At 45.0% G+C, this 23,559-nt stretch overlaps 1 long non-coding RNA gene across 1 annotated transcript; it reads left to right on the plus strand.

Moving 5' to 3' along the window:
- The first annotated feature begins 2,055 nt into the window (after nucleotides 1–2,055).
- LOC139186968 (uncharacterized) lies at nucleotides 2,056–23,055 on the plus strand. The gene is made up of 6 exons (XR_011570672.1): nucleotides 2,056–2,483; nucleotides 3,139–3,269; nucleotides 3,699–3,834; nucleotides 15,210–15,284; nucleotides 20,586–20,705; nucleotides 20,796–23,055. It is a non-coding gene; the product is annotated as an uncharacterized lncRNA (long non-coding RNA).
- Nucleotides 23,056–23,559: the final 504 nt, after the last annotated feature.

Raw genomic sequence — 23,559 nt, forward strand, 5'->3', positions numbered from 1 at the left:
AGCTAATTAGCATGCACACATGTAACATGATAAAGACTGAGTGGGGTTGGGGGTGTGGTCTCCCTTGGTTCAAAGGTGCCCAACAGAATGTGCAACCCTTTCCAGGTCCGCCTTCCCTCCCCACTGCTGCAAATGGACACCCACTTTGCACCTCGTCCTTTGCTTCTGCTTTCTTCCTGGGCTGCCTGCAAAGCACCAGGGACTTAGTGCAGGCTTTATTTATTCTTGTATCCTTGGGGTTTTGCTTGTGTATACTTTCTAGTTTCCAAAGTGCTGAAAGATATATTGGGTTTTTTTTTCTTCCTTCCATGCAGTTTATTGTGAGCCGCTCACAGAATAACTCATTTTAGAAAGAGGTTGCTACAAATGTATCACACACTTTAATTTAGGATTCTCCTTGCTGTCCTGTTAGAACACCAGTCTTGACCTCTGAAATTTGTCTCACCTAATGAAGATTGCAGCAAATACGATTTTTGCCTGAATGTCTACTGTTTTAGAAGGAGGTTTGGGATTGCTTAAATACAGATTAAATCCATTTAATTGAGCAAGTGTGTAAGGTCCATTGAAATGCAACCATCAATACTGGAATCTCCCAGATTGGAGGCTGAGGGGACAGCCAGGATGAATGAGACAGTCTATGCCCTCTATGAGATTTTGGTTTAATTTGAAGGGAGGCTGATGGAGATCAGGGGTTAGCAAACTTTTTCTGAAAAGAGTGATATAGTAAATATTTTAGGCCCTGTAAGCTATAACATCTCTGTAACAACTACTCAATTCTGCCTCTGTAGCACAAGAATAGTCGTAGACAATAGTAAACAAATGGAAATGGCTATGTTCCAATAAAACTTTGTTTATAAAAACAAGCAGTGGGCCAGATTTCCCCCACCAGCCGTAATTTGCTGACACTTGGTTTAGAGTGAGGTTTCTGCCATGAGACTGCCCATGTTACAACCCACTGCCTCCAACTGTGGGACCTTGGTCAACTCACTTAATCCCTCTAAGTCTTAGTTTTCTTATCTGTAAGTGGGAATGGGGATAAAAGGTGATTCACAGAAATGTTCTAAAATTGAATGAGATATGGCTTACATGGGGCAACGGCTGACTCCTGGTAAGAACTCAATAAATGTTAATTATTCCCACTAAGCCAAGAGCCCAGTCAGAAGCCTCTCTCTGGTGAGGGTATCACAAGGATAGAATTAGAGAAAGGGGATCGTAAACCATAAAGTGTTGTAAAGAAATTCCCTTAGAAATGAAAGGCTTACACAAGGCCCTTGTGAAGAAGGGTGTGAGGATCAAAGAGATTGCCGAGGCTTTTTCTGATAGTCTCTTCCCCCAGCACATATGCCTGGCTTTGCTCTGCTCTCATTACATCTTGTGTGAACTTCTGTTAGGGTCATTGATGGTTCCTCTGAGGAAACCAAGAGTTAACACCTGTCCTCACTCCACCGTGAGCCTCTCCTGGGATTCCAGGACCTCGAGCAGGGCTGGGCTCAGTGTCAGGTGGTTAGTGAGTATTGTTTTTGTATACTTTTCAGTGTTTAGGATTCTAGATGAGTGAAGAAACAGCTCTGCTATAACAGCTCTGAGCTCTCCAAAGCCAGTCCTGTTTTGAGGGGTTTTTGGAAGGACCTTCCCATGGTGCTGCTAACATCCGTCCCCCTTTCATGGCAGTATCTAAGCTGGCTCTTACCCAGTCTCTGAAAGTCTGTTTTATTTCTAAAAGTCAAGGACCGATCCTGTAACACTTACAGAATGTTCTTGAATAACCAATTGACCCTGATTATTCAATGAATAATCTTCTTTTACTCGTAGGAATGAAAAACAAAGGGAAGTGCCAAAGGGGAGCAATCCTAGTATGGCAGCTCTGCGGTGGATGGTCGCCTTGCCACTAGACAGAGACCCAGACAAACAAAGTGAGTGGGAGCCAGACAGCCAGCTTTCCAGCGCACCCCTGGGAGGCATCCTCCAGCGCCTTTCCAGCACAGCTTGGAAGGGGCGCCAAATGGGGACACGGCTGACATCCGCCTCAGTTCTAACCGCCGCAGATCAATGAACCTGGCACCTAGCTCATCTTTATTTGGGTTGCTTTTGAAAGCCCAAGATAGGGAGAGCCACCGGGCTCTGCAGCACAACGTGCTGGTGGCCTTGGCCACAGGCTCTTCTGCTGGCTGCCTCTCCACTGTGCTGAGTCATTCTCAACAGGGGAGGCGGCAGGAGGAAAGGGCCTCTTTGCAAAGATGTGGAACCAGCCTAACCATATCCCAGGTCTTTGCGCAAACTGGGTATTGCTGCTCACTTCTGTCTGAGCCATGGAGTCAGGAATGTAGCAGAAGCGAAGAATGGGGGCCTCGTAGAAGAACAAGCCAACGTGTATCAGTGCTGGGGCAAGCTTAGCGCCAGAGGCTGACACACACACTCACAGGAAATGCCCACAGAAGCTCTGAAAGCTTCACACCAGAGCCCTTCTCTACCCTGGATCCCAGGTATGAAGGCTGCTATCCAGTCTTAACCTCCGCAAGCTTCCAAAAGGTTCTGTCACTGCTTCACGCTCTCCCCGAGACCAGACAGCACTTGCTAGACTTGCTTTTCTCAAACTCGGCCTCTCTCTTTCACCTCAGAACCTTTCCAAGTGCTGCACCTTCTCCCGGAGCTCTCTTCTCCTCCCAACTCCGCTTCCTCCAGCCTTTTATCTTAGTAACTCAGTATTTAGGTCTCAGTTCAAGTTTTCCTTTATCCAGCTTCACCTAACCCTGCACTGTGGGTCTGTATCTCTCTTCAAACCTCTTACCTCAGCTTGTAATCGCATTTATTAGCAATAAGTCAGTAGTTATTGCAGTGAGTGTTTTATCCCCATTGTTAACACAATTCCTGGCTCTAGAGCTGACCTGTTGGGATTTAAATCTTATCTCCAACACCTACAGCTGTATAATAGGGGCAAACCACATCTGCCCATGCCTCAGTTTATGCATCTATAAAATGGGCATTAGAATAGAACTGATGTTTTTGAACTGTGGTGTTGGAGAAGACTCTTGAGATTCCCTTGGATTGCAAGGAGATCCAACCAGTCCATCCTAAAGGAAATCAGTCCTGGGTGTTCATTGGAAGGACTGATGTTGAAGCTGAAACTCCAATACTTAGGTCACCTGATGGGAAGAACTGACTCATTGGAAAAGGACCTGAGGCTGGAAAGATTGAAGGCAGGAGGAGAAGGGGATGACAGAGGATGAGATGGTTGGATGGCATCACTGACTCGATGGACATGAGTTTGGGTAAGCTCCGGGTGATGGACATTGAAGCCTGGCGTGCTGCAGTCCGTGGGGTCGCAAAAAGTCAGGCACGACTGAGCAACTGAACTGAACTGACATCATAGAGTCGTTGGGATGATCAATCAAGTGAACCCCTGAGGGGCTGGTTCTGCCTCTTCTCCTTGGTGTTGACACCTGTTTGGACTTCTGCATTCACAGGGATCAGTCAGTTCAGTCGCTCAGTCGTGTCTGACTCTTTGCACCTGTGTACATTCACAGGTATAGTCTGAACCTAAGCCTTAACCACTCCTGACTTCTTGTTTCCACCAACTGGTTTTGCTGTCAGATTGGCTCATTTCTGCCTGCTCAGTCCACGATTTTTCGCTTCAGTCCTGACCCTGTTTCTAGCCCCAAAGCGAACACAGACAATCACCAGCCCTGGCTCTCATCCAGGTTGTGATGCCTGCTCTGGAGGAAGGGGCACAGAGGTGACAGCAGGGAGGAACCGGATGGACCGAGCTCTGGCCTGAGCCAGCACCACCAACAGGCTGGGAGTCCCTGAGGGGCAGAGATGACACGCAGAGCAGTGGTGAGACTCCTAAAACCTGCCTTTCATCACATTTTCCCCTGCTCCCCTCCCTGACCTGGGCAGCAGGCTGTCACGCTCCCCTCCCTTGTGACCTGAAACAGAACTGAGAATTATGTCGGTGGTGTTTCCCACTGTGATCACTCGTCTACTATGTTGTGATGACATTTTACATGTTTAATTTTTATTTTACCTCAAATTAGTTTTTTAAAAATATTTATTTATTTGGTCATGTCAGGTCTCAGTTGCTGCACACCGGTTCTTCACGTGGGATCTGTCATGTGGGATCTTTCGGGGCAGCACATGGACTCTCTAGCTGTGGCTCACAGGCTTCGTTGCTTCGTGGCATGTGGGATCTTAGGTCCCCAACCAGGGATCAAACCCATGTCCTCTGCATTGCCAGACAGATTCTTAACCACTGGACCACCAGGGAAATCCCTCAAATTAGCTTTTAATTATAAAAGTAAAATAATTTTACATGAGGGCTTCCCAGGTGGCTCAGTAGTAAAGAATCCACCTGCCAATGCAAGAGATGCAGGAGACCTTGGTTCAGTTCCTGGGTCAAGAAGATCTCCTGGAGGAGGAAATGGCAGCCCACTCTAGTATTCTTGCCTGGGGATCCCATGGACAGAGGAGCCTGGCTGGCTCTAGTCCATAGCGTTGCAAAGAGTCAGACAAGACCGAAGGACTGAGCACACAAGCAAATTTACATGATTTAAAACTGATCAGAAGCATAGAAAAGTTATGAAAAAGCTCTCTCCCAACTTACCTATACTTGAAAGTCCCAACCCTTTCTGGGGGGGTGTCCACAATCTATTGTGTGTCCATCTAGAAGAAAAAGAAGTCACTCAGTTGTGTCCAACTCTTTGCAAGTCCATGGATGCAAGTCCATGGATGCAAGTCCACCGTCTGTCGATGGAATTCTCCAGGCAAGAATACTGGAGTGAGTTGCCATTCCCTTCTTCAGAGGATCGTCCCAACCCAGGGACTGAACCCAGATCTCCTGCATTGCAGGCAGTTAGTTTCTTTACTGTCTGAGCCACCAAGGAAGCCCTGTCCTTCTAGAAAAATGTTTGCCAAATATGGATTTATGCAAAAATATCTGTGCAAATGATATATCATACATATTGCCCTGAACAAGGGCACTTCTTTTAATAAAGTTGTACCTTTGTTTCATTTTAAAAGAGACTGAAGGAGAAACAAAGATTCAAAATACCACTTGTCAACCTATGCTGATTTTTCAAATATTATGGATATATGACTCATTCTTCTCAAGGCAGTAGCATTCTGTTCACAAAATTCAGAAAGGTCATCATTTCAAAACCAAAGAAAAACTTTGGTCTTAAATGGATAATGGTACTTGTACAGAGTAGGCATTTATAACCCACAGTGATACCACAATTGATAACATTATTAGAATATTCTAAAAGAGAAAGCTGCCTAAGAAGAGTTGGCTATTCCTTCCCTTGTGCCTTGTTATACCTTGAATGCTATAGTCACATCTATATTCCATATTTATAATTGTGTGTTTGCATTTCTTTCCTTTTGAGTCTTATTTAGTTTTCAAGCCGCATGGACTCAATAGTGTCTGGGACATAATATGCAATCAGTATTTGCCCTGTCAGTCTCTATGCAAAGGCATAGCTTCAACTCTTAAATATAAACAAGCAACCAAGGATGAGCAGCCTTGAGGAAAGCTATGTCATAAGATCCAGGAAATAGGGGACCTAGCACGAGAAGGAGGTGGAGAGAATAACCAGGATGATGGCAGAAGTCAGTCCTAGGACCACAGCTCTGCAGGAGGCCTTCTAAGAGATCAGAGGTAAAGGAGCAAAGGAACAGAGGATATCTCCAAGGAAAAAGTGTGATTAATAGGTTACCTGGGGCTTCCCTGGTGGCTCAGGGGTAAAGAATCTGCCTGCAAATGCAGGAGACATGGATTTGACCCCTGGTCTGGGAAGATCTCACATGCTCCACACCAGCTAAGCAGCTAAGTGTGCCCCAACTACTGAAGCCCATACACCCTTGAGCCCACGCTCTGCAACCAGAGAAGCCATCCCAGGGCGAAGCCCACACACCACCACTGGAGAAAAGCCCCCACAGCAACAAAGACCCAGAACAGCCAAAAGTAAATAGATAAATAACATTATTTAAAAAAATAGGTTTCCTGATGTGTTTGATCATGTTGAGGGAAACTTTACAGCTTTGTAAGTGAGTCTGGCTGTAAATTGGTGATAAACACACAACATAAACTAAAGGAATACAAAAAAATAATAACACAATCCTTAACTCCAAGAAAAACAAGCCCTTCTACAGGAAAGCAAAATAAACAATGCTTGACTAGACATAAAAATATAAACACAAAATAGTAATTTAACAAAAATTTGGGATATAAACATACTTTGGATATAAATATACTTGGAAAATATACGGAGATGGAAGTGAAGTGAAAGCGAAAGGCACTCAGTTGTGTCTGACTCTTTGTGACGCCATAGACTATACAGTCCATGGAATTCCCCAGGCTAGAATACTGGAGTGGATAGCCTTTCCCTTCTCCAGGGGATCTTTCCCACCCAGGAATTGAATCGGGGTCTCCTGCATTGCAGGTGAATTCTTTAGCAACTGAGCTATCAGGGAAGCCCATGGAGGTTGAAGTATAATATAGCTTATCTTTCAGGGTACAAAGTCAATCAATAATGTCTATAAAATTGGGAAAAATAGCAAAAATTTTCTGTTAAAGCATATTACTTAGACACTATGGTGATTCCTTAGAAAATCAAAATATTAAAAAAAAATAAAAAATAAAATCCCCACATAATTCAGTAATTCCTCTTCTAAATATATATCCAGCTTCCCATGTGGTGCTAGTAATAAAGAACCCGCCTGCCAATGCATGAGACATAAGAGACACAAATTTGAGCTCTGGGTTGGGAAGATCCCCTGGAGAAGGAAATGGCAACCCACTCCAGTATTCTTGCCTGGAGAATCCCATGGACAGAGGAACCTGACAGGCTATAGTCCATCAGGTTGCACCAAGTTGGACATGACTGAAATGACTTAGCACACACAACACAAATATATATCCAAAAGAAGTGAAAGCAAGGTCTTGAAGAGGTATTTGTATGCTAATGTTCATTGCAGCCTTATTCACAACAGCCAAAAGTGAATATCCATAGCTGAATATATGGAGAAATAAAATGTAGTGTACAAACACAATGGAATATTATGTAACCTTTAAAAAGAGGGCAGTTCTGCCATTTATGTTCACATGGGTGATTCTGGAGGACATTATGCTAAGTGAAATAAACAAAGAGACAAATACTGTATGAGTCCACTTATATAGGTAACTAGTCAAATTCATAGAAACAGAAAGTAAAATGGTACTGTCAGGGGCTGATGGGGAGGAGGGTATGGAGAATGTTGTTCAATGTGTATAGAGTTGCAGTTTTGCAAGATGAAAAAGTTCTAGAGATCTGTTGCACAACACGGTAAATATAGTTCACACCACTGAACTGTACACTTAAAAATGGTTAAGGTAAATTTTGTGTTATGTTTTTTAACCCAATTTAAAAAGAATCATAATTAAAAGACACTTGCTCCTTGGAAGAAAAGCTATGACAAACCTAGAAAGAGTATTAAAAAGCAGAGACATCACTTTGCTGGCAAAAAGTCTGTATAATCAAAGCTATGGTTTTTCCAGTAGTCATGTATGGACGTGAGAGTTGGACCATAAAGAAGGCTGAGCACCAAAGAATTGATGCTTTCGAATTGTGGTGTTAGAGAAGATTCTTGAGAGTCCCTTGACAACAAGGAGACCAAACCAGTCAATCCTAAAGGAAATCAACCTTGAATATTCATTGGAAAGACCATTGGAAGATGCTGAAACTGAAGCTGAAGCTCCAATACTTTGGCCACCTGATGTGAAGAGCCAACTCGTTGGAAAAGACCTGATGCTGGGAAAGACTGAGGGCAGGAAAAGAAAGGGGCAATAGAGGAAAAATGGTTGGATAGCATCATCAACTCAATGGACATCTGAGCAAACTGCTGGAGATAGAGAAGGACGGGGAAGCCTGGTGTGCTGCAGTTTATGGGGTCACAAAGAGTCGGACACAACTTAGCAACTGGACAACAAAAAACCCTCATCAACTGTACAGTTAAAATATATGCATTTTATTGTACACAAGCTATGCCTTAATGAATTTGAAATCAGCAAAAATGAAGAAGCATGTTACTTAGAGAAAACACTAGAAGAAATAGCTCTTTTTAAAAATCTCTTTAAAGAGGTCATCCCTGGAGATGGGGGAAGTAGAGCAGGGACTACTACTTCATCCTACAATTAAATGTTAAATGGTATATTTTGTTCATATATTGCTCAGGAAAAAATAAACAATAAACTTTAAAAATCCATTCAAGGACATGAGTAAACATTAAGTTTTCAACATAAAAATAGATCAAGACTACAATTCAAGAAATACAAAGAGCTAATGAAAATTTTAAAAATTCAAAGTTATTAATAGCCAAAGAAATCTAATGATGTACTATTTTTCCTATTAAAATAACAAACAGTAATAAAAAAATCATGTCATTCAATGAAGGCATAGAGAGAATGAGATGAAGGTTTTCACATGTCATGGAGCAACCTTCCAAAAGGATACTTTGAGAATGTGTATTAAGGTCCTTGGGGCCATACTTTTTGACCCAGTGGCTCTAGTTTCAGAAGTAATCATACAGAAAATTAAGGATTAAATCAGAGACATGGACAAAAAAATATATACAAAAGAGTTAATCATTGAACCATTATTTGCAATGTTTTATTATAAAAAATTTCAAACACAGAAAAGTTGAAAGTACAATGAACTCCCATATACTGTTCACCTAGGTTCAACTGTTGACAATTTGTCACAAGTCAAATTGGATGACCTCAGTAGTTAACAGTGGTTATGTCTGGCTATTGGGATTACAGGTAATTTTTACTTTTTATATCATATTTTTTAGCTTTTAGTAAAAACAAACATCAACACTATACAACTCAGCAATCCCACTACTAAGCATATTGTTGTTCAATCGCTCAGTTGTGTCTGACTCTTTGCGACTCCACGGACTGCAGCTTCCCTGTCCATCACCAACTCCCGGAGCTCACTCAAACTCATGTCTATCACATTGGTGATGCCATCCAACCATCTCATCCTCTGTCGTCCCCTTCTCTTCCTGCCTTCAATCTTTCCCAGCATCAGGGTCTTTTCAAATGAGTCAGCTCTTCGCATTAGGTGGCCAAAGTATTGGAGCTTCAGCTTCAGCATCAGTCCTTCCGATGATCTTTCCAATGAATATTCAGGGTTGATTTCCTTTAGGATTGACTGGTTTGATCTTGTTGTCATGGGAGTCTCATGAGCCTTCTCCAAGGCTCTTATAGTTCTTCTGTGTATTCTTGCACTTCTTAGTATCTTCTGCTTCTGTTAGGTCCATACCATTTCTGTCCTTTATTGAGCTCATCTTTGCATGAAATGTTCCCTTGGGATCTCTAATTTTCTTCAAGAGACCTCTAGTCTTTCCCATTCTATTGTTTTCCTCTATTTCTTTGCATTGATCCCTGAGGAAGGCTTTCTTATCTCTCCTTGCTATTCTTTGGAACTCTGCATTCAGGTAGATATATCTTTTTTTTTTTTTTTTCTCCTTTGCCTTTTGCTTCTCTTCTTCTCTCAGCTATTTGTAAGGCCTCCTCAGACACCTGTTTTGCCTTTTTGCATTTTTTTTTCTTGAGGATTTGATCTTGAGGTTTCGATCACTGCCTCCTGTACAGTGTTACGAACCTCCATCCATAGTTCTTCAGACACTCTATCAGATCTAATCCCTTTCTATTTGTCTCTTCCACTGTAAAATTGTAAGGCGTTTGATTTGATTTAGGTCATACCTGAATGGCCTAATGGTTTTTCTTACTTTTCTTCAATTTAAGTATGAATTTTGCAATAAGGAGTGCATGATCTGAGCTACAGTCTTGTTTTTTGCTGACTGTACAGAGCTTCTCCATCTTTAGCTGCAAAGAATATAATCAATCTGATTTTGGTATTGACCATCTGGTGATGTCTATGTGTAGAGTGGTCTCTTGTGTTGTTGGAAGAGGGTGTTTGCTATGACCAGTGCCCTCTCTGGCAAAACTTTGTTAGCCTTTGCCCTGCTTCTGCACTCCAAGGCCAAACTTGCCTGTTACTCCAGATATCTCTCAAAGTCCTACTTCCTATACCCTGAGGAAACCCAAAATTGAAAAAGACACATGAAACCCAATGTTCATTTCAACTTTATTTACAGTAGCTAGGACATGGAAGCACCCTAAATGTCCATTAGCAAATGAATTGATAAAGAAGCTATGGTACATATATGCAATGGACTATTACTCAGCCATAAAAAGGAATGCATTTGAGTCAGTCCTAATGAGGTAGATGAACCTAGAGTCTATTATAGAGTGAAGTAAGTCAGAAAGAAAAAAATGAATATTGCATACTGATGCATATATATGGAATCTAGAAAGGTGGTGCTGATGAACCTATTTGCAGAGAAGCAGTGGAGACAGAGGCATTGAGAACAGACTTATGGACACAGCTGGGGTGGGGTGGAGAAGGAGAGGGTGGGAGGTACGGAGAGAGCAACACGGAAACATACATTACCACATATAAAACAGACAGCCGATGGGAATTTCTGTATGACTCAGGAAACTCAAACAGGGGCTTGACAACAACCTAGAGGGGTGGGATGGGAAGGGAGGTGGAAAGGATATTTAAGTGGAAGGGAACATGGGTAAACCTATGGCTGATTCATGTTGATGTTTGGTAGAAATCAGTGCAGTACTGTAAAGCAATGATCCTTCTATTAAAAATAAATAAATAAAAACACACATCAACAATTCCTAATTAATATTTCAGTGAAAAGAAATTCCTGATAAGTGATCTGTTTATTCAACAGATATTACATGGTGAGTCATTTCCTATGTGTTATGCCATATTGCCCTCCCACTACTAATACCATTTCTGAGTTCAAAATGCCTAACTTCAGAAGCTTTAGTAAAGTCAGTGGTGAGCTTCTCCAGGTTTTTGTTAACAGTTCGCCTTTGAGAGAAGTTTGTAGGTTGCACATTATTTATCTGAAACTAGGAGTCAGTTTCCCTCTGGGTCAATCTGAAGCTGCATTTATTACTATTTCTTCAATATCTGATGACCTTGGAAATTGCCCTGAATTCCAGCTGGTTGCCTGTCTTAAGTGGTCTGAACCACTCCTCCACGCTTGCCTGTCTGGCTCTCACATACCGCTCTGGAAGGCCTAGCCTGAACCCCTAGTACCTGATACCCCAGGAGAATGAGAAAGGTGCTCCTCCCACCTCCCATGCCCCTGTAGTGCTGGGGTCTCCTGCAGCACGAGATTGCCCCTCGATCTCCTTACCTGCTCCCAACACCTGGCTCTTGGCTCTTGAGGACAGGATCTGCCTGATCCCAGTGTCACAGGACTGAGAAGACAGGGGGGCCCAGCACCTACTCTGTTGTTTAGAAGATCGTTCCTTTGCTCTGGAAACTATTCAAAATGACTTGTTTTTTGGGGGGGTTTCTTAACTTTACTGAGAGAAATGCCTGAAGAAGATGTGGTTTCCCATCTGGCTACCAAGCAAGGGCCCAGAAATTTTGTCCTGCCGCTGATCTGCGAGCCTCAGTTAGGGCAACTTTTTCTCTCCCAGAGGGCAATTTGAGAACAACACGGACCACCTTCCAAAAGTCTGCTGTGGGAGGAAGGCTGGCCTGGGAGGAATCCAAAAGAAAAGCTCTTTTTGAGCTACCTGAGCGGAATCCACCTTCTGAGGAGATTTACCTCCTCTCTGAGCTCGTTTCCTCGTTTGTGAAATGGTTAAGTCTGGACTTAAAGGTGTCTCAGGCTTCTTGGTCAACATGAGTCAGAGCAGGGCCCTTGCCGGAGTCCTAGCTAGGGGTGGAGGGGATACCATCAACCCAAATCCCTAGAAAACACCAGACAAAATTAAGACAAAGGAAATTCAGAGCAGGTCTCCTCCCTGGCAGGCGTCCCCTCCACTTTGGAGAAAAATTAAAAGCCCACCTCAAATGTATGCCAGTTTCCCTGGTGGCTCAGACGGTAAAGCGTCTGCCCACAATGTGGGAGACCCGGGTTCAATCCCTGGGTCGGGATGATCTCCTGGAGAAGGCAATGGCAACCCACTCCAGTACTCTTGCCTGGAAAATCCCATGGATGGAGGAACCTGGTAGGCTACAGTCTGTGGGGTCACAAAGAGTCGGACATGATTGAGCGACTTCACTTCACTTCACCTCAGCCTATTTTTTTGCAGAGCATCCCTGGCTAGGGGCCTCAGGGGCACAAGCTCACCTTGACTTGCAGCTGTTGTTGCTGTTTAGTCAGTAAGTCATGTCTGACTGTTTTGTGACCCCATGGACTGTAGCCCGCCAGGCTTCTCTGTCCATGGGATTTCCCAGGCAAGAATAGTGGAGTGGGTTGTCATTTCCTTCTCTAGGGGATCTTTCCTACCCAGGGTTTGAACTTGCGTCTCCTGCACTGCAGATTCTTTACCAGTGAGTCACCAGGGGAGGCCTTGCAGCGGGGAAGATGCTTCTAATATATGATTTGCAGACTTGAGAGCTAATTCGTGGTTATGGGGATGGTGCAGCTGAGCTGGAAACAGAGTTCTGCACGCACAGCTACCTGATGAACAAGGGTCAGGGGCTCTGTTAGCTTCAACCTCCTGCTAGCTGGCCCGTGCCCAGGGCCTGCCTACCTGGCCAGGCTGCTCGGTCACAGTGAAAGGACTGCTTCGCTCTGGTGGCAGGCTGCTTTGGGGTTGGTACATCTGAATCATTTTCATAAACAGCAAATGGACCTCGGGTTCAGATGCCCACACATCGTGTGTCACAGCAGCCTTCAGAGAAGCGTCACAAAACGGGCAGATGGAAGATCAGGAAGGAAGTTAGGGCACAGGTTAGAAGAAGGCACGTTTCCGAAAAGGTCCTCACAATTTATCTTTTGAAACGCAGAGACAGCTGCGGGGCTTCAGAGGGTGTCGTGCTGGAACGAGCACTTCCTGGGACAAAGTAATTACCCAATGGCTCCCCAGCACTATGGAGACCAGTGACCAGCGGCAAAGGGCCTCTGACTAATGTGAACTGAATTTTAAAAGGCGCGATTTTGCCAAAAAAAGAAAAGCAGGACAACAATGAAATTCATAAACATTTGAGTATGACATTTATGACTTTTCTTCTTTTGTGCTTGAGATATTTTTCTTTGATGAAATCCAGGGCACAGAGACTTTACATCCTGGCTATTCAGAGTTAAGTATCTCCAACTTTGAGTATGACTGCCTTGTGACAAAACAGAGCGCGGGGCCGGCGTGGAACTTGTAGCTTCAAACTGTCATAAAAACACAGAAGCCATAATGAAGTGTGCCTCCTGGTGCCTTTATTAAAACCTGCTGGCCTGACGCTCCCAGATAGGCCTAGCCCACACCCCCTGCTGCAAGCCTGGGTGAGCCGCCAGCCTGGCGTGTGGGGTAGATTTGGGCCCTCTGGCGGTGCCTCCCACTGTCTTTTGCACTGATTTCCTTTGACCTCTAGAGTAATTTGAAAACAGATGATGTTTTGCTATGGAAAGTTTTCCTCTTGGAACTGTGCCCAAGCTTTTGATATGGGAAAATTTTTGCATCAATTGCTTAATAATTCCCAACACACATCGTAAAACCCTCACGATTTAGGGTACTTTAGTTCACCCTACCAAAAAATAAATCAATTTATTAAGAACAACAAAGGGAATTTATTTCCCACAGTAAGTTGAGAGAGGGAGAAACCAGCAGGGCTGTCAGTCCCTGGGGCGGAAGAGAAGTTTTTACTCTTCTTTCTCCTTGCTGTTCAGTCACTAAGTCGTGTCCGACTCTTTGCGACCCCATGAACTGCAGCACGCCAGGCTTCCCTGTCCTTCACTGTCTGCTGGAGTTTGCTCAGACTCTTGTCCATTGAGTCAGTGATGCCGTCCAATCATCTCATCCACTGCCGCCTCCTTTTCCTCTTGCCCTCACTCATTCCCAGCCATCAGGGTCTTTTCCAAAGAATCAGTTCTTAGAATCAGATGACCGAAGTATTGGAGGTCCAGCTTCAGCATCAGTCCTTCCAATGAATATTCAGGGGTGATTTGCCCTTCCTTGCTTCTAGAGCTGCTAATTTGCTTGTTGAGATTCTCGGACACTGATGGGGTCATGTTCAAGGGCACAAGGGTGCCAGGAGTGAGTGGCTCGCTCATCCTCCATGTGTGGTTGAAGTACCCTGAGTGGGGACATACCGGCCCATCTTCCTTTCTCTTCTCAGTGGGAGGGAGCCGGGAAAGCACTCTCCCTTCCCTGTAGGGAGCGTCTCTCCTTTGCTGCCAAATGGAGAATGAGGATTTGGACACAGGAGGAAACTGAGGGCTGCCCTTCAGGCCGCAGGCCTCTTGGCTACTGTCTCCAACTCATCTCTTTGGATTTTGCACAGAGCAGTGGTTCTCCAACCTCCACAAGCATCTTAATCACTGGAAGACCTTGTTAAAGCCCAGACTGCTGGCCTCCAGCCAGTGTCTGACTCAGAACGTCTGAAGTGAGACCTTAGGATGTGCATTGCTAATGAGTTCCCAGGTGATGCTGAAGTTGTTGGTCCAGGACCACGCTGTGAGAATTATGATAACGTAACATTTTGCTTTCTTTTACAAATTAGATGTTCCCGGTCCCTTGCTGAATACCATCAAAGCCTCTCTCTGACCCCTGAAACGAGTAACAAAATTATTAAATTATCCCAGTAATAGACAATGGATTTTATGATGTAATGATAAAGGACTCAGAAGTTTTTAACCTAAAGAGGAAGAGGCAAAGAATCTCAAGGAGAAAGCTGTCCATATTTCCTACACACAGTTAAAAAGGCCTGAGCAGCTATGAGAGAGGGCCTGGTGGATATGTGGAAGGATTTCCAAGGATGATTAAGCAGGCTCGCTGAAGGGGCCTGGAGAAATCTTATCCTCAGGGGTCTCCAAAAGCAGGATCAATGACTATCACTTGGACTGCTTGAACCTGGATGACAACATGCATTTCTAGAAGAGTTGTGATTAGCTTGACTCTCATCCTCTTCCAGGAACTATGCTACATGCTTTATTTTATTCTCTTAATAATTCTGTAAAATTGGTGCTCATATCACCATTTTACAAATAAGGAGGCAGAGACCACAAAAGCCTCAAGCTCACTACACCTGGAAAGTAGCAGAACTCAGATTAGGATCCATGTCTGTGTGATTCCCTGTCCCAAGTTCTGGTCGTACATAAAGCTGTAACTAGCTATTGGTGGTTTGTATCTTCAGATTAAAGAGTCGTTCCTGTCCCAAGAAGTTGGGAAGAAGAAAGTTCCCTGTAACTGAATGAAAGACGCATGATTGGTAAGTTTTGAAGGGTTGAGGATTAGGGAGTCGGGGTAGAGGATGTTGGAAGCACACAGGCCCTGGCCAACCAGTGAGGAGCTGGGGTGGGGGTGGGGGTGGGGGGACAATATGAAGAGCCTGGACCCCATGGAGCAGATCACACTGAAGAGGGTGGAGAGAAAGGAAACTCAGCTCACAGTTTGTAGCTTTCATAATTTTGCTTGGGTCAGATCTGCTGAATACAGGCAGTATCAAAGTCACCCAGATTCAGTATAGACTCACTCAGGATGGAAGTTTGTTTCTCTCTGATGTGAAAGTCCAAGCTGGTGGAGCAAGTTTCCTTTGTGATAATGTCAGGGGCCCCAGAAGATGTGGCAAGAATACACAGAAAAACTATATGAAAAGGGTCTTAATGACCCAGATGACCACGATGGTATGGTCACTTACCTAGAGCCAGACATCCTGGAGTGTGAAGTCAAATGGGCCTTAGGAAGCATTACTATGAACAAAGCTGGTGGAGGTGATGGAATTCCAGCTGAACTATTTCAAATCCTAATAGATGATGATGTTAAAGTACTACACTCAATATGTCAGCAAATTTGGAAAACTCAGCAGTGGCCACAGGACTGGAAAAGGTCAGTTTTCATTCCAATCCCAAAGAAGGGCAATGCCAAAGAATGTTCAGACTACCCTACAATTGTGCTCATTTCATATGTAAGCAAAGTTATGCTCTAAATCTTTCAAGCTAGCCTTCAGCAGTTTGTGAACTGAGAACTTCCAGATGTGCAAACTGGGTTTAGAAAGGGCAGAGGAACCAGAGATAAAATTGCCAACATTCCCTGGATCATAGAGAAAACAAGGGAATTCCAGAAAAACATCTACTTCTGCTTCATTAACTGCACAAAAGACTTTGTGTGGATCACAACAAACTGGAAAATTCTTAAAGAGATGGAAATACCAGACCACCTTACCTGTCTCCTGAGAAACCTGTATGCCAGTCAAGATGCAACAGTTAGTACCAGACATGGAACAGTGGACTGGCTCAAAATTGGGAAAGGAGTATGTCAAGGCTGTGTCTTGTCACTGTGCTTATTTAATTTATATGCAGAGTACATCATATGACTTTCCTGGCTGGATGAAACACAAGCTGGAATCAAGGTTGCAGGAGAAATATCAACAGCCTCAGATATGCAGATGATACCACTCTAATGGCAGAAAGTGAAGAGGAACTAAAGAGCTTCTTGATGAAGGTGAAAGAGGAGAGTGAAAGAGCTGGCTTAAAACTCAGCATTCAAGAAACTAAGATTATGGCATCTGGTCTCATCACTTCATGGCAAATAGAAGGGGGAAAGTGGAAACAAAGGCAGATTTTATTTTCTTGGGCTCCAAAATCACTGTGGACGGTGACTACAGCCATGAAGTTAAAAGATGTTTGCTCCTTGGAAGGAAAGCTATGGCAAACTTAGCACATTAAAAATTAAAGACATCACTTTGCCAACAAAGGTTCATATAGTCAAAGCTGTGGCTTTTCTGGTAGTCATGTATGATATGAGAGTTGGATCATAACGAAGGCTGAGCACTGAAGAACTGATGCTTTTGTTTTGAGTTGTGGTGCTGGAGAAGACTCTTAACAGTCCCTTGGACTGCAAAGAGATCAAACTAGTCAATCCTAAAGGAAGTCAATCCTGAATATTCCCTTGAAGGACTGATGCTGAAGCTGAAGCTCCAATACTTTAGCCACCTGATGTGAAGAGTCGACTCCTTGGAAAAGACCCTGATGCTGGGAAAGATTAAAGGCAAAAGGAGAAGAGGGCAGTAGAAGATGAGATGTTTAGACAGCATCACTGACTCAGTAGACGTGAAGTGAAGTGGAAGTCACTCAGTCGTGTCCGACTCTTTGCGACCCCATGGACTTTGGAATTCTCCAGGCCAGAATACTGGCCAGAATACCCACTGGAGTGGGTAGCCTTTCCCTTCTCCAGGGGATCTTCCCAACCCAGGGATCGAACCCAGCTCTCCGGCATTGCAGGCAGATTCTTTACCAGCTGAGCTACAAGGGAAGCCCCAGTAGACGTGAATCTGAGCCTAATCCTGAAGACAGTGAAAGACAGGGGAGCCTGGTGTGCTGCTGTCTGTGGAGTCACAGAGTCAGAAACGACTGAGTGGCTGAACAGCAGCAACAAGGCTGCTCGTGGCCACCTGCCCCCAACCCATTCCACAAACATTACGTTTTCTTCAGGACTTGGCCAGATGTCATTCTCTCCAGAAAATTACTTGGATCCTATAGTTTCATTCTAAACCTCCAGGCCGCTCTCCTGTTATAGCACGCCTCATTTTGCTTATCTTCTTATTTATTTACTTGGCCACGCCCAGCTTCAAGACATGTGGGATCTTAGTTCCCTGACCAGGGATCAAACCTGTGCCCCTTGCAGTGGAAGTGAAGAGTCTTTACCACTGGACAGCCGAGAAGTTCCTCTTATCTTCTTGAGGCTGAACACTATGCTGATTTTGTCCCTAACCCCAGAGCAAAACACAATGTCTGATAAATCTCTTAGTAAGTTTATGTTGGGTCCACTTAAAACTCCAAGAATCAAGTTGTACTCAACACTTCTGTATCATGCACATCACAAGCCAATGGCTAAGAGTTCTGTCCCCTGGCAGGGAATTCACCACCTGGGTCTGGGCCTGGAGGTAGAGCTCGTGCCTGGCTAGCGCAGAGCTGTCCCCTCTCCTGCAGGCCACATGGGAGGAACAAATGGGCCAGGGAACAACCCCTTAGAGAATACTCAGGTCTCTCAGCTTTTCCCATCATTTCAGATCTTTTACCTTGTCTCCTGGCTCAGCACCTTATAGACATGCCAGGGCCTTTTATGAAATCCCTTCACAATGGCAATGAAAGGCAAGCAAAGCGAGGCTCCATCCAGCCATTGCAAGGAAAGAAAATGTCGGAGGTGGTTTAGCTTCAAGTCTGAAGACAACAGAAGCCATCAGCTTTTGGCCCTTGGTAATTTTCAGGCATAGTATGAAAAGGTATTTCAAATCTGGCAAAAGATCTGAATCTGTGTCCCAGCATATCTGGAGTCAGAGAAAAAAGGTCATATTATTTGCTTCCTGGTATTTGCAAACCCAAGGACCAGACACTGAATGGCTGGGCTGTCTTTCCTTGGATGCAGAAGAACTCAGACGAGAGGGTGATACCCACTTGGAAGGGGACAAAGGTCAGAGGTCACTCATTCATTTGTCACCCAGCAGTCACCCTCCTGGTGACTCAGGCCTGCGCCGGGCCCTTCAGAGATCAAGACCCACTCTGCCGCGTGCTGTCACCACCAGGCAGGATGTGACACGCCAAGCTTGTGTGCTACTAAACAAAAATCTCTACAACTTAGATGCCGTTGCTTACAGTCCACTTGATAAACTATGATCTCCTCGTCTTAGCGGAAGTCAGACAGCCATTAAAAAGCATAGTGACTGTAAGATATGTTGTTACGAGAAGAAAGGAAGCTTCAGGACAGTGTCAGCTTTGATTAGTATGAAAAAGGACCTATCTACCTGTGTGTCTACACACACATACACATGGGCATGTGTGGTCTTAAATGCTTACTGGCTTATTGTTGATGCGCTGGGAAGGGAAACTGGATAATATAAGGTGAGAAGAAGATGTAACATTCATTTTATATATTTTTCAGGCTTCCCTGGTGGCTCAGCAGTAAGGAACCTGCCTCTCAATGCAGGAAATGTAAGAGACACAGTTTCAATCCCTGAGTTAGGAAGATCTCATGGAGGAGGGTATGCCAACCCACTGCAGTATTCTTCCCTGGAGAATCCCATGGGCAAAGGAACCTGGTGGGCTACAGTTCATAGTGTCTCAAAGAGTTAGACACAACTAAAGCAACTGAGCATGTATGCACACACACATAAATATATATATTTCAATAATGTGTGGACCTTTTAAAAAAATCTTTAAAATAATGCTCCTTTTTGAGTTAAAAAAAGGCAACCTGAGGAGGGTTTGAATCCTACTCTTGAATACTCTGCCAGGCACTGGTGTGTGTGCATTACCTCATTTACTCTTCACGAAACCCATGAGGAAGTTACTGTGGTCCCCAAATAATCGGTGAAGGAAGACAGAGCCGCTGTGGAGAGCCAACAGGGAGCCGGCACTCCCGGCCCAGGTGTTGAGAGCGGACTGAGCTTCCATTTCTAGAGTGAGTCTGAGGAGTCAGGCCAGGAAGGCAATGCCCGGTGAAGAGGGCCACAACCCAGCCAGGGGGCCAGGACTGCTTGATGGTACCGGGGTGTCAGGCATTGCTTCCTTCTGACATCTGAGCCCTGGAAAGTGAGGAGGATGAGGCAGGAGAAGAAATGGGGGTGAAGCAGGAGGTGAGAAGCACATCTGGGCGACAGAGCAGCAAGGGCTGAGGGGTGATGGGGCCCTGCTGGGGCTGCCTGTCCCGGGGTGATGAGCATTGAGGACGGGCTGCAGACAGAGGCTGGAGCCCTTGTGGGAGGCCCCGGGCAGCCCTTGCTGAAGGCAGCCAGGAGCTCCCGCAAGGTTCAAACCAGGAAAGAGGGTGTGTGCCCGCTCCTGCCTCATCATCTTCACCCCATTGTCTGTCCTTTTTTAACACTGACTGCTGTCTACAAAGGGCTTCCCCGGAGGCTCAGCGGGAAAGAATCCACCTGCGTTGTAGGAGATGCAGGAGACGTGGGTTTGATCCCTGGGTCAGGAAGATCCCCTGGAGGAGGACATGGCCACCTGCTCTGGTATTCTTGCTTGGAGAATCCCATGGACAGAGGAGCCTGGCGGGCTTACAGTCCACGGGGTCGCAAAGAGTCGAACATGACTGAGTGACGGGGCACCCACTGTCTATAAAATCCTTGTAGCTCACTTGTTTACTCTCTGTGTCCCTCAATGGATATATAAGCTCTGGAGAACTAGGACCACGTGTGTCCTGTGGGCCCCACTGTCTGCTTGCCTAGAGCAGCGCAGGGTATACTTGGGCTCTCAGCATTGAGTGAACGGATGAAAATTGATTGATTGCCGTCCTGCTGTGCACCCCATGCCCCAGTCCTCGAATGCAGGAGGGAAGTTAAACACTGAGCTGTTCTATCTCCCCCTAGGTCCACTCCCTGCCTTCTCCACCCTCTCAGCATCCTGGGGGGTGGGCTTGGAGGAGCCCGTAGGGACTCCCTTATGCTTTAGCTTCTTGGAGGGTCCAGCCAATGACAGCACTGGCGGGAGATCAGGGAGAGGGCCTTCCATTAAGCCTGTCTTTTATTCTCTGTACGCTGAAGCTTTGACCTCTTTGACTCCATCAGACCCTGGAGTGCGCCTTTCATAAGCAGATAAACCAATCCAGTGTTCCCGCTACCAGCTGCCATCTTCATCAGCTCTCCCCTTCTGGGGCCTGGTCCCCTGCCCTCCTCATTTCGGACCAGGTAAGAGATGACTAGAGGCAGCCCCTACTCCCCATTGTTTAGCCTAGCCAATCCTAAGCTTCCTTATCCTGCCTCTCTTTTTCCTTCCAGTGGGAACCACAGGAAAGGCTCTTCCTGGTCATGTTTTCTTCTGCTCCTTCTGCCCCTGACTAGTTATAGCGCCTCCTGTGGACGCCTTACACAGTGGAGTGCCACGCCTCCTATTGCTGAGGAAGCGTGAGTAGAAACAAGTCTTCCTTCACAAGTCATTTCGTGTCTGTGTGTCTTGAGGGACTGGATTAAAACAAGTGTCAGGTACCCGGAAAACTGGGCACAGTTAGGTCAGGGTATGTGTTCCCTCTACACCCTGTTTGTGGAGGGCTGGCTGCACCCCTCAGGTGAGTTACTTAACTTCCCTGAGCTTTGGCTTCCTCATATGTACAGTGGAAATACTATTATCCACCTGGCAGGGTTGTTCTGAGGGATAAACAGACAATGTACTGTATATATCTTCCCAGAGGGGGAGCTTTTTCTCCCTCTGAAAACTTACCCCTCAGAACTAAAAAGGAACTACCTTATATTTGTGTCCCTATAACGAGGTGTGTTTCTACTGTTTCCACTGGAAACAGTGGCTGACTTTATTTTTGGGGGCTCCAACATCACTGCAGATGGGAATTGCAGCCATGAAATTAAAAGACGCTTACTCCTTGGAAGGAAAGTTATGACCAACCTAGACAGCATAGTAAAAAGCATATTACTTGGCCAACAAAGGTCCATCTAGTTAAGGCTATGGTTTTTCCAGTAGTCACGTATGGATGTGAGAATTGCACTATAAAGAAAGCTGAATGCTGAAGAATTGATGCTTTTAAACTGTGGTGTTGGAGAAGACTCTTGAGAGTCCCTTGGACTGCAAGGAGATCCAACCAGTCCATCCTAAAGAAGATCAGTCCTGAGTATTCATTGGAAGGACTGATGCTGAAGCTGAAACTCCAGTACTTTGGCCCTTGATGCAAAGAGCTGACTCGTTTGATAAGACCCTGATGCTGGGAAAGATTGAGGGCAGGAGGAGAAGGGGACGACAGAGAATGAGATGGTTTGATGGCATCGCTGACTCAAAGGACATGGGTTTGGGTGAACTCCGGGAGTTGGTGATGGACAGGGAGGCCTGGCGTTCTGCAGTTCATGGGGTCGCAAAGAGTCGGACACGACTGAGCGACTGAACTGAACTGAACGGGGTGTGTTAGAGGCCCTGTGATAGCCTCTCAGACTCACTTGGTTTCAAGGTAACTCCCAGCTGCCACCGGCGGTGTGCCTTCACACAGGGGTAACGACAGTCTCCCACTTCCTGCTGCACCTTCTTCCCGCCCCTTTGGGGGCTCCCTGCAGACGCTGCCATGTTGCTGTGAGGCCCGTTCAGTGCCCTGAGCATCCATGGGACGGGGGAAGCTCCAGCTTCCCAAGGGCCAATATTGACCCCAGGGAGACTAGAGGGGATGAATGCGTGCCCCTCCCCGTACCCGTCCCAAGAAGCAGTTATAAGGCCTTTTGAAGGATGTCTTGAGAGATGGTGCCCTTGATACCAGCAGGGGTGCAGCTCAGGAATGCACCCCATATCTGCTGCTGCCCAGCGCCCCACTCCTGCCTGCGGTTCCCTGATAGACTGGCAGCTGGAAGGCTTTGCTTTCTGTGGAACCCGGGCCAAGACACTTGAGGATTCTTTTCCTTTATTTTGACAAAGTACTGTTTGAGACGGACAAATTGTTCTGAGACAATGTTCTGCTGTCAGCTGCAGTTTGGAGTGGTTATAAGGGTTGCCTTACACAATGGATTTTTTCAAAGGAGGCAGATTTAATACAGATATAGTCATAAATCTGTATTATCTCAGGATAATACAGATTTAGTCATAAATCTAGGGATATGACTTCACAAGAGCAAATACTAGATATCATTGAAAACAGGCCTTTAAGGACCACTTTTAAAAGCAATAATAATTTTATAAATACCATAAATACACATTTAGAGAATGAAGAGACACATCTGTACTAAGCCTTACAGAGATGGATATCTGGGGCCTCAGGCACATTTTCATTAACAGCATATTATTATATGGATTCAAAAAGCAATGTTATCGCAAAACAACTTAGCGGGAAGTAAAGGTGATGTGTTTTGGAAAACTGTTAGATGCCTCAAAATGTGACTTTGGTTGTGACAAGGACAGTGTTAGTAAAGGAGATATGAAGAACTAATGTAGGATGGTTTCATGAATGTGAGATGGGAATATTTAAAAGAAATATTTCTAAGTTAGCAGTATTTCTAAATTACTATAATGTTTGTAATGTCTTGATAAACTAATAAATGTAACCGGTAGACATTTTTCTGTTTCATTTATATTTCTAAAAGAATATATCCTCACATCGTTCAAAACCTCTTTTTTGATCTTCAGTCTTTCGAAAGTGGAGACTCATTGTCCTTTTCGTGTTTGCTGTCTGTTTAGACATTTGTGGTACATAGAGGGCTTGGCACAAGGAAGGAGTTGGCAGACACTAGCCCCTCTGCCATCTTACTTCCTGATTAACAGATCAGGTCTCCTTGCTCTCTGCTGCTCGGATTCCACCAGGCGCTCGTTTGCTTTGCTCTGTTTTCTCTAATAAGGGAGCCAGCCTTGGGCCTAGATAAGCACCTGACTCTTTTTACCTGGTGTGTCCTGGCTGTCTTTCTACTATACAGCTGATGGGGGGTGGTGGTGGTGGGGTGCTAGTTAAATTGGGATAATCTAATTTTTGCTGATGAAAATGATATCTTATTTGCCCAAGAGATATGATTCTTAGGAGAGTCCATTCTGCTTATCTTGAAGAAGCAGGGCATCTGCCAATTG

This window comes from Bos indicus, chromosome 14 (genome assembly GCF_029378745.1).
Source record: "Bos indicus isolate NIAB-ARS_2022 breed Sahiwal x Tharparkar chromosome 14, NIAB-ARS_B.indTharparkar_mat_pri_1.0, whole genome shotgun sequence".
Taxonomy (NCBI): domain Eukaryota; kingdom Metazoa; phylum Chordata; class Mammalia; order Artiodactyla; family Bovidae; genus Bos; species Bos indicus.